Below are 11,611 nucleotides of genomic sequence, written 5' to 3' on the forward strand. Positions count from 1 at the left end.
AGTGAGCCCCAGGACCACCTTTCTCCATGTTGCCCCTTTATTGAGGACCAGTAGTGTTGGACCTGCAAATACTGCAACAAATTACTGTTTGGAACCTCCCATTTGTCCTTCAATTGGTCAAAGGTAAAGAAGATTGTCTGCTTATCATCCAGGAATTGACCCAATATCCTACACCCCATTTCTCCCCACTTAGAAAACACCGAAAACCCCATACCCGCCGGGAATGCCGCATTACACATCAAGCTAAGATATAGTGAGGCATCTGGGGAATGCTGTTGTTGTCTCCTCCACCACATCCACGCTCTCCTGATTGGCCTCAAGAATTCTAACTTGCTAGAGATCCAAGGGTTGCCACTGGAGCCCAAATGAAGGAAATTAAGGAAATTCCATGGATGGCTCCAGTCCTCAAACCCCTCTCTGGGAACGAATCTTGAGAAACCTCCCACCCCCTCGTAAATAAGATGCATCATCGCCACAGCATTATACCTGCGAAGATCCAGGAGGCCCAAGCCCCCCGTGCTTTAGTTAAAGATAACTTTACATACCCAATGCGTGCTCCTTTCCCCCGCCAGATAAACCATCCAATAATAGACCGAAACAAACGCTCTTCCCTTCTAAGAACCCATATCGGGGCCACCTGTGGGTATAGGATCTTTGGCAGCAAAACCATCTTCACAAGACCTACTCTGCCCATTAGAGAGAGAGGCAGATCCTTCCATCTATCACACAACCTCTTTATTTTGTCCAGTGCTTCGACTACATTCCGTTTATAAAAAGCAGATATACTGGTGCTCAGAAAAATCCCCAGGTATTTCATTGTTCCCCTTACTGGTTGTATAGGAAGCCCAACCATCCCCGGATCCCCCCGTTTCCTGAGAGTGGTAAAAGTTCCGATTTAGAATAATTCACGTTCAACCCCGACAGATCCCCAAAATCCCTTACTATGTCAAGTGCCCTCCTTAAATCTCTAGGTGCATTGGCCACATATAATAAAATATCATCTGCAAACATATTCACACGGAGCTCCCTACTGCCCACTCTTATGCCTCGTATATCTCCACTATCTCGGATCTTTATAGCCAGGGGCTCAATAGCTAACAAGAAAAGGAGAGGTGATAATGGGCAGCCCTGTCTTGTCCCTCTTTGAATTGGAAACCTGTCAGTCAGTGTGCCATTTACCACCAATCTAGCCGTTGGGTTTGTGTAAAGGGCCCGTATCCAGGACACGATGACCCCTGAGATGCCGAAGCGTCCCAGGACCTCAAATAAATGTGGCCATGAAATGCTGTCAAATGCTTTTTCCATGTCAATGCCTACAATGGCCTCCAATCCACCCCTCTCCTTACGCTCATGGATAGCCATTAGCGCCTGCATAATATTCATGGATGCGTATCTCCCGGGCACAAAGCCCACCTGATCTTCATGAACTAAGGTGTATATAACCTGGTTTAGGCGCCTAGCCAAGATAGCAACTAGTAACTTAATGTCTTGGTTCAACAAAGAAATGGGGCGGTAGGATCCCACTTGCGCGGCATCCTTACCTGGTTTTGGTAGTAGAACTATATGTGCCGTATTATGTTGCATATGTGCACCCTCCTCCACCATCCCATTGAATCAGTCCCTCAGAGGCAAAGCCACCAGGTCTATCAAAATGCGGTAGTACTCTGGGCCAAACCCATCCGGGCCTGGCACCTTTGTCAGCATCAGGGCCTTGATCCCCAGTCGAATTTCCCTCTCTGAGATAGGGGCGTTCAGGTTTATCAGCTGCTCTGCCGTGAGGCGGGGGACTCTCAACTGCTGGAAAAATTCCTCGCTTTTATTGTCATCAAAATCTCTAGCCTGATACAGGGAACTATAGAATTTTACAAACTGCTGTCGGATGCTGGCTTCTGTGTTGTGCACCTTCCCCGTGTCATCCTTAATAGTAGAAATAATCTGCTTCTTACGAGAGGGTCAAACTAAGTTAGCCAACAGCCTACTCACTTTGCTACCCCACTAAAATAATCGTAGCCGCTGGAAATATATGTCCCTCTCCGCCCTCTGTGTCAATATCTCAGTAATCTGTGTCTTAACCTGCTTCAATGCCGATCTATAGTTATCCATCATGTGAGCTATGTGTTGTCTGCGAAGTTGGTGGTACTCCCGAGACAGGCGCAGAAGTTCTGCTTCCCTCTGTCTCCTCTTTCCGGCTATGTATGCTATAATGTGCCCTCTCATAACTGCTTTCGAGGCTGCCCAGTATGTTTCCGGTGTGATCTCTGGCGTCTGATTGTATTACTGATATTCCTGCCACTTAATCCGCAAATATTGTTGGAACTCCCTATCCTTAATTAGCGCGGGGGAAAACCTCCACATGCGTTCTTTCAATTCCGCTGACCATGGAATTACCAGCTCAACGGCCTGATGATCACTTAGTACCTGGTCCACTATTTGCACTCTGGATATCCTGGCAACCAAAGAGACGGAGACTAGTAAATAATCCAGTCTCGAGTATACCCCATGGGGGTGAGAGTAAAACGTAAATTCCTCTCCTTGCGGGTTAAGAAGCCTCCAAATATCCACCAGGCCTAGCTGGTTATTTACAAAATTAATCCCCTTATTTTCCCAACTCCCCCCTTTAAGTCTTGATGGTTTGCAATCAATTGTTGGGTCGGCCACCACATTAAAATCACCTCCCATAATGAGTTGGTAACCTGAGTACACAACCACCCTGGCCACCAGCTCAGAAAAGAATTTATGAGAGTATACATTTGGCCCATAAACATTACACAGCAATATCTGTTGTCCCCAGAGTTCTCCCAGTATCAGTATATATCTCCCCTCCTGATCATGAACCATTTTATGAATATTAAAGGGTAATCGTTTATTTATGAGAATAGCTACTCCTCTCTGCCTAGAGTTATACGCTGAAAACCCTATTTCACCTACCCAGCCCCTTCTTAGCTTCTGATGTCCATTCGCTGACAGGTGTGTCTCTTGAAGGTACGCGATATCAGCCCCCTCTTTATTCAGCCACGTCAGAATCTTAGAGCATTTTATAGGGGAGTGAATGCCATCCACATTAAGGGTTATTATTTTTACATTAACCATATTGTTGATTCATAGTACCCCACACACTCATGATTGATTTACAGTCCCCGCCAGTCTCCCAGCTAAACCTGCGAGAACCAAAAAACTGTACCTCCCAGCAACTCTTGCTTTTTTCCAAATCGGTGCTACCCCGAAATATCCAAAGACCCAAAGGCTGGCCTCTCCCCCCCCCCCACCTTCTCTTTCTCGTTCCCGCATGCATACCCCACTCATCCAGTCACTCATTCCCCCATCCCCTCCCCCTCCCATCTCTTCCTCCTTTCCCCCGTCCCTTCCCTTCCCAAATTACTGATCCCCATCCTTCACCTACCCAACAAAACAACTGAAGGAAGAACCTCCCCCCCCCCCCCCGGCCTTAACAGGATAGTCCTATAGTTTTACAAGACTATATCTAATAACAACTAATGTCCACATTTTCTTTTCAAACCCCTATAAACATCAAGAAATACTAATAGCAGGGGCACAAGCAAAGAACTGGTGTCCCCATGCAGTGTTCCAGCCCTCGATCACCTCTTCCTCAGGCTTAATGCTGGCCCTTTCTCTGGTCCTCTCAGGTGCGCTGTGGTATAGTATGTCTCTGCATGGTCCCATATGTCAGTGCTATCATCCCCAGGTCTCAGTACTCTCGAAAGCAGCCCCAGTACATCTGCAGTCCGTTCTGCTCCGCAAGTGCCTATTTATTCCGGTTTGCCTTGGCTCGCACCTGGCCCCTTGCTGTGGTTCGCCAGGAAGGCTTTTGCTGCTGCAACATCATTGATGAGGGTCGCCTTCCCATCGACCCATACTCTCAACTTGGCTGGATAAAGTAGGGCAAATCTCACCCCTTTTTTGTAGAGGGCGGAACGGGTAGGCGCCATTGCTTTTCTCATAAGGGCCACTCACGTGGAGTAATCATTGAACAGGAGCAGCCTATGTTAGTGTTTTTTTGCCCTTGCCGCTTTTAAAATTCGCTCTTCCGCTTGCCAGTTCGTGTAATGAGCAATCGCCGTTCTGGGTCTGTTGTTGTTAACCTCGCCTCGTGGGCCGAAGCGATGCGCTCTGTCACAGCAGATAGGGTTTCCCCGGTCTTCTAGGCCCAATTGTTCCGAGAGCCACTTGGCGAAAAAATCATACAGTTCTGATCTGTCACTGTTTCTGGAAGCCCAATCACTCTGAGGTTATTTCTGCGGGACTGGTTTTCCTGCTCTTCAACCCGATCCCTCATCTCCTCAAGTTCTTTTGTAAGCGCAGTTAACTGTGCAGCAGTTCTCTGGGCCTCCTCCTCTCCTGCGGAGACCCGCTGTTCCACCTCCGTAAGGTGTGCAGAATGGGAGTCGAATTTTTCGTTAATTTCCTCTACAGCCGATTGCAGCTTATTGAGTTTGTCCTCCAGAGCGACCGAAACGGACCGCGAGATCTCCTGTGTCCACTCTGCAGTCAGCATTACTAGAGCGGAGGTCGAAGGCTGCGTCCCCGCCATCTTGGCCACGCTGTTCTTCAGAGGGTTTGAGTGTTTTTTCGGGGCTCGCGAGGGCATACCTCATAGGGAACCGCCGCTACCGACTTCTCGACGGAACCTCCGTCTTAAGCAGTAATTTCCCCGCGTTTCTCTGTCTTGCAAACAGGTAATATTAGCAGACATGAGCAGGGTAAGTGCGGAGCCTCTCCTTCTCGCTGCCTTCTAGGTAGCAGGCATCACGTGACCCGTCTCGAGATTTTGTTTGTTTTCTTCTTGGTGTCTTTTGGTATAGGGGTGAGTAGGATATTGCCATTTTCCTTAGGGAAGTGACCTTGTTGAAGCATGTGGTTTAGGTGGGATGTGAGGTCGGCTATGAAGCGGTCGGGGGCGGATTTTAATAGGTAGCTGGGGCAGGTGTCGAGTTTACAGTGAGTGTCAGAGAACCTATTAATCGCCTGGGTAACTGTTTCGGCAGTGAGGAGGGTGAAGTTTGACCAGGTTCGGTCCGCTGGGTATTCACCAGGGGTTGGGTCCAAACTGTTGATGAAGTATTCGATATTAGTGGTGTCCTGAGGTAACATGTTGCGTAGGTTTGCAATTTTTTAATTTAAGTATTTGGCAAGTTTGTCTGCCGATGGGATGTCTGTGTTAGTTGTGGTGACCAAGGTGGTGTCTAGTAGTTTGTTCATGAGTTTGTATAGTTCCTTCGCGTCTTTGTAATCTGGCCCTATTTTAGTTTTGTAGTATGACCTTTTGGTCTGTCTTATTGCGTATTTATATTTTCTTTGTATTTGTTTCCAGTCGTTGAATGAGTATTCATCTTTTAATTTTTTCCATGCTAGTTCGAGTTTTCTGGATTGTGTCTTTATTTTTTTCAGTTCCTCGTTGAACCATGGTATCGAGTTATGCTTTTGTGAGGTTCTTGTTCGTAAGGGTGCTGTTTCGTCAAGTATGCTACTGCAACTTTTATCCCATTCTGAGAGGTAGTATATGGAGTCCGTTTGTGCTGTCCATTCATTATTGTATATCTGTTGCCAAAATGTTTTCAGGTCAATTTGGCCTCTTGTGCTGTAGGTTGTGTGTACTTGGGGGCCCTTCTTCCGCCATTTTAGAGATAGGTTTAATTTGTAGTGGTCAGTCCATGGTGTTTCTGACCATGTGATATCTTTTATTATTAGGTTCTGCTCTGTGGATAGTTTGTGTGAGATGAGGTCAAGTGTGTGTCCTTTGACGTGGGTTGCTTGTGTATGTGGCCTTTTGAGATCCCATAGGTGGAGGAATTCCCTACATTCACGTGCATTGGTAGAGTTTGGGTCTTCTAGGTGAAGGTTAATATCTCCTAGTACTAGTATATTGGAGTTGGTTACTCAAGTGTTAGAAATGAAGCCCATGAAGTTTGACTGGCTTTCATTCCAGTTACCTGGTGGTCTATAAAACAAGACACAGTTCAGGTGTCAACCAGGGTTTTGTTGTGGATTCTAATTGAGGCGATTTCAAGTTCGGTTTTTATGGACTCGCCAGTGGTTTCGGTGGTAAAGTGGGATCGGTGGATTAGTGGTATGCCTCTGCCTCTTTTTTCTTCTCTGGTCCAATGAGTGATTTTGTATCCTGGAGGGCATAGGTCTAGATTATGGGGTCCTTTTGGTCATGGATCAAGTAGATCAAGGTTGTCTGACGTGATCCAGTCTGTTACTGTTGTTTTTTATTTACTATGGATCTGGCGTTGATGTAGCCCACTTGAATTTTTTGGTATTGGTCTTCTATGTTTGGTGTTGTGTGGATTTTGGTTAATTGCCTTTTCTTTGATGGTATGAGTTTGTTATGGCCTTTCTTACCCTTCTGTTGATGTTGTCCACGTTAGTGTTTTTCCTTTGTTTTGGTTGTTTTCGGTTTGATGAGGTGTGATGTATCTGACCAGTCTTTGGTGATTGTGTAGTATGGGTATGAAGTTATTCTCTACGAGTGGAGTGGTTAGTGTTAGGTGGATCAGAGATAAGGAGTAGATTGCTAGGATTAGTTTAGCAGTCATAGGCGGTCGGTGACCCAACTGTTTGGGGAGGCTAAAGGGGGCAGGGTTAGGGGTGGGGCCAGGGGTGGAGCTTAAATCCATAATTTTCTAACACAGAAAAAATAAATAAAAATAAATGTCACAATACCTTTTATTAAATTTAGATATTAGATACAGTGGGGGAAATAAGTATTTGATCCCTTGCTGATTTTGTAAGTTTGCCCACTGACAAAGACATGAGCAGCCCATAATTGAAGGGTAGGTTATTGGTAACAGTGAGAGATAGCACATCACAAATTAAATCCAGAAAATCACATTGTGGAAAGTATATGAATTTATTTGCATTCTGCAGAGGGAAATAAGTATTTAATCCCTCTGGCAAACAAGACCTAATACTTGGTGGCAAAACCCTTGTTGGCAAGCACAGCGGTCAGACGTCTTCTGTAGTTGATGATGAGGTTTGCACACATGTCAGGAGGAATTTTGGTCCACTCCTCTTTGCAGATCATCTCTAAATCATTAAGAGTTCTGGGCTGTCGCTTGGCAACTCGCAGCTTCAGCTCCCTCCATAAGTTTTCAATGGGATTAAGGTCTGGTGACTGGCTAGGCCACTCCATGACCCTAATGTGCTTCTTCCTGAGCCACTCCTTTGTTGCCTTGGCTGTATGTTTTGGGTCATTGTCGTGCTGGAAGACCCAGCCACGACCCATTTTTAAGGCCCTGGCGGAGGGAAGGAGGTTGTCACTCAGAATTGTACGGTACATGGCCCCATCCATTCTCCCATTGATGCGGTGAAGTAGTCCTGTGCCCTTAGCAGAGAAACACCCCCAAAACATAACATTTCCACCTCCATGCTTGACAGTGGGGACGGTGTTCTTTGGGTCATAGGCAGCATTTCTCTTCCTCCAAACACGGCGAGTTGAGTTCATGCCAAAGAGCTCAATTTTTGTCTCATCTGACCACAGCACCTTCTCCCAATCACTCTCGGCATCATCCAGGTGTTCACTGGCAAACTTCAGACGGGCCGTCACATGTGCCTTCCGGAGCAGGGGGACCTTGCGGGCACTGCAGGATTGCAATCCGTTATGTCGTAATGTGTTACCAATGGTTTTCGTGGTGACAGTGGTCCCAGCTGCCTTGAGATCATTGACAAGTTCCCCCCTTGTAGTTGTAGGCTGATTTCTAACCTTCCTCATGATCAAGGATACCCCACGAGGTGAGATTTTGCGTGGAGCCCCAGATCTTTGTCGATTGACAGTCATTTTGTACTTCTTCCATTTTCTTACTATGGCACCAACAGTTGTCTCCTTCTCGCCCAGCGTCTTACTGATGGTTTTGTAGCCCATTCCAGCCTTGTGCAGGTGTATGATCTTGTCCCTGACATCCTTAGACAGCTCCTTGCTCTTGGCCATTTTGTAGAGGTTAGAGTCTGACTGATTCACTGAGTCTGTGGACAGGTGTCTTTCATACAGGTGACTATTGCCGACAGCTGTCTGTTATGCAGGTAACGAGTTGATTTGGAGCATCTACCTGGTCTGTAGGGGCCAGATCTCTTACTGGTTGGTGGGGGATCAAATACTTATTTCCCTCTGCAGAATGCAAATAAATTCATATACTTTCCACAATGTGATTTTCCGGATTTAATTTGTGATGTGCTATCTCTCACTGTTACCAATAACCTACCCTTCAATTATGGGCTGCTCATGTCTTTGTCAGTGGGCAAACTTACAAAATCAGCAAGGGATCAAATACTTATTTCCCCCACTGTATATATCATATGTCAAAGAATAAAGTGGTTGCTCAAAGCATATACTAACCACAATCGCTCAACTTCAAAACACTATGCACAACTTTGTGCAAAAACACACCCAGAACCTTACTGTAACATAAATATTACACTGGGCAGAACCTAATACACCAATATACCACCCATACGGAAAATGCAGACCATCAACAATATGAAACTAGGGATCATAATATCACAATTTTCATGTAGAGCCACAAAACACCCTAATTCATGTTTAATGTGGGATAAAATGCCATAAATAAGTAAATATAAACTTTTAATGTTGAGCACCTGATTCTCAAAGTGGACATATTCCAAACACTATAATGAAAATAAAATGATCTTTTCTACCTTTGTTGTCTGGTGACTTTGTTTTTCTGATCATGCTGGCCCAGTATCCGATTCTGCTGTTATCTGTCCTCTTAACTCCATTTCCAGGGCTTCCTTTCCATTTATTTCTTTACTTTCCGCCTTTCTTCTTCAATTCTTGTCCTACATCCGTAAGTAAAAGCTGGGTCCTCCACAGACTTGACTGTCCAGTGGATCCAGCTTCTGCTTATTTTCTTCCTCCATGTGCAGTTTTTCTACTCTCTTCCTTTTCCCTCATCTCATCTCCTTCCTCACTCCTCCCTCCCCCTCCATCCATGTCCAGCATTTCTTCTTCTCCCTTCTCTCTCCTCCATCCATGTAATGCAACCCTCCTCTCCATCCACCCACTCATGTCCAGCAACTCTTCTCTCCCCTGCCCTCCCCCTCTATCCACCCATCCACCCACCCAGCAACCCTCCCCTCCATCCACCCATGTCCAGCAACCCTGCTTCCCCTTCATCCCCCCATGTCCAGCAGACCTCCTCTCCCCCCTGCCCTCCCCTCCATCCACCCATGTCCAGCAACCCTGCTCTTCCCTCCATCCACCCATGTCCAGGAGCCCTCCTCTCCCCCCCGCCCTCCCCTCCATCCACCCATGTCCAGCAACCCTGCTCTTCCCTCCATCCACCCATGTCCAGCAGCCCTCCTCTCCCCCTTGTCCTGAGCCCTCCCTGCCCACCACCAGCGACTCTTCTCTTCTCTCCCCTGCTCCCCCTCCAGCCATCCTTCGATTCCCCCCCTGCCCTGAGCCCTCCCTGCCCACCACCAGCGACTCTTCTTTCCCCTGCTCCTCCTCCAGCCATCCTTCGATCCCCCCCCAGGTCCTGTCTTTTCCGCCCGCCCACCCATCCGCATTCTCCCTCACTCCGACGTCGGCGATTCAGATAGAAGCCAGCCTTAGCAGCCTGCGTCGGAGCCTCTCCCTCAGACGCATCCCACCCACCTCTGCGTAAGACAGGAAGTTGTATTACAGGAGGCGGGACGCGTCTGAGGGAGAGGCTCCGACGCAGGCTGCTAAGGCTGGCTTCTATCTGAATCGCCGGTGTCGGAGTGAGGGAGAACGCTGATGGGTGAGAGCGAGAGCGGCGGCAACGGTGGGGGGGTCATCTTTTTGGGGGAGCGACCGCTCCCCATGCGCCCCAGGAAGTCCACGATTTGGCTGGGGAGGCTTAGCCTCCCCAAGCCTCTTATACGGGGTGCCTATGTTAGCAGTGTTCATTTTGGTATTGGTTCACTTTGGGCTGCTAATAGGCCATGTTCGATAAGGTGTGTGATGGGACTTTATGAGCTAGAGTCTGGTGTTCAGGTCAGATGTGTTTTGTGTATTTGCGGATTACCTTTGAGCTAGTTGAGGTCAGTAGTGGCTCCAGGTTTGTATTATGTTAGTGTGCTGGGCTGGGAGGGTTGGGAATAGTTCTGGGATAAGGTTCTGCTTTGGTTTGTCTCTTAATGGTTGGTTAGTTCCACTGTGAGGGATTAGTGTTATTGGAATATAACTTGGCTCACCAGGACACACCTGAGTCTCTTTCTTTTCAGAAGTTACTTTTTAGATACATACAGATGATTTATTCACAGCCGGTGTTCAGAAGTGTTGTCCCAGGGAGACTCCTTAGTTCTGAGAACTGTAATACTGGTCGGAGGGAGGGGTCTTTATTGGATACATTCAGGTGATTTTCTCATCAGTGTTTAGAAGTGTTGCCCCAGGGCACTGAGGCTCCTTAATTCTGAGAGCTGTATCAATGGTCAGAGGTAGGGATCTCCGGCTAAATATTAACAGTATGAGGGCTTAGTATCATTAGTATTTACCTTGGCTCACCAGGACACACCTGGGTCACTTTCTTTTCTGAAGTTGTTTTTTAGATAGGTACAGGTGATTTACACACCTGGGTCACTTTCTTTTCTGAAGTTGTTTTTTAGATAGGTACAGGTGATTTACTTGCAGTCAGTGTTCAGCAGTGTTACCCCAGGGCACTCAGACTCCTTATTTCTGAGAGCTGTATCACTGGTCGGGGGTAGGGATCTTATTGATTACATTCAAATGGTTTACTCACGGTCAATGCACAGAAGTGGTGCCCCAGGGCACTGAGATTCCTTGACTCTGAGAGCTGTATCACTGGTCGGAGGCAGGGATCTCGACGAGATGGCCACAGTGCAGGGTGAGAGGATGGACCATGCAGGCAGATGCAGGGGCACTGGCTTCTTGTGGGGTGGGTGTGGGCCTCTCAATCCACAGTGTCCCGTCTTCCCCTGGGACCAACACGCACCTGCTCGCCGCTGGCACCAGTAGGCCATGGGGCCCGGGGCCGCCATGGATGGCCGGCCTTCGCCGCAGGTCCTCCGGTGGCCGGCTATCGCCAGCCAGTGGGGAGAGGCGGCCATTGCCTTCAGTCCGGCTACAGAGGATCGCCGGTTGTTCTCGCCTCGTTGCCGCCGATGGCCGGCTTTCCACTTCCGGGATGGAACCCCAGCAACATGGCGCCGGCGGAGGATAGCCGGCGTCTCTTCCGGTTGCGGGAGCAAGCAGGGGAAGCGGTGACTAGCGTCACCTCAGATTGGTTACCTGAAGACTCAACCGCAGGAAGCACCAGCTGGGGCCCCGCGCTAATGAGAAGGACTACTTAAGGAGCACTACTCCTCCTAGCCAGTGCTTCGGCTTCTTGTTCCTGAGAGCTCCGCATCGTTGGATGGAACTCTGTACCTTGCTATCAGACATTGCCTGCTACTGATTCTCTTGACCATCGCCTGCCTTGACCACTGTCTGCTACTGACTCTCCTTGACCGCCGCCTGCCTTGACCACTGCCTGCTACTGACTCTCCGTGACCGCCGCCTGCCTTGACCACTGCCTGCTACTGACTCTCCTTGAACGCAGCCTGCCTTGACCACTGCCTGCTACTGATTCTCCTTGACCGCTGCCTGCCT

This window comes from Microcaecilia unicolor, chromosome 2 (genome assembly GCF_901765095.1).
Source record: "Microcaecilia unicolor chromosome 2, aMicUni1.1, whole genome shotgun sequence".
Taxonomy (NCBI): Eukaryota; Metazoa; Chordata; class Amphibia; order Gymnophiona; family Siphonopidae; genus Microcaecilia; species Microcaecilia unicolor.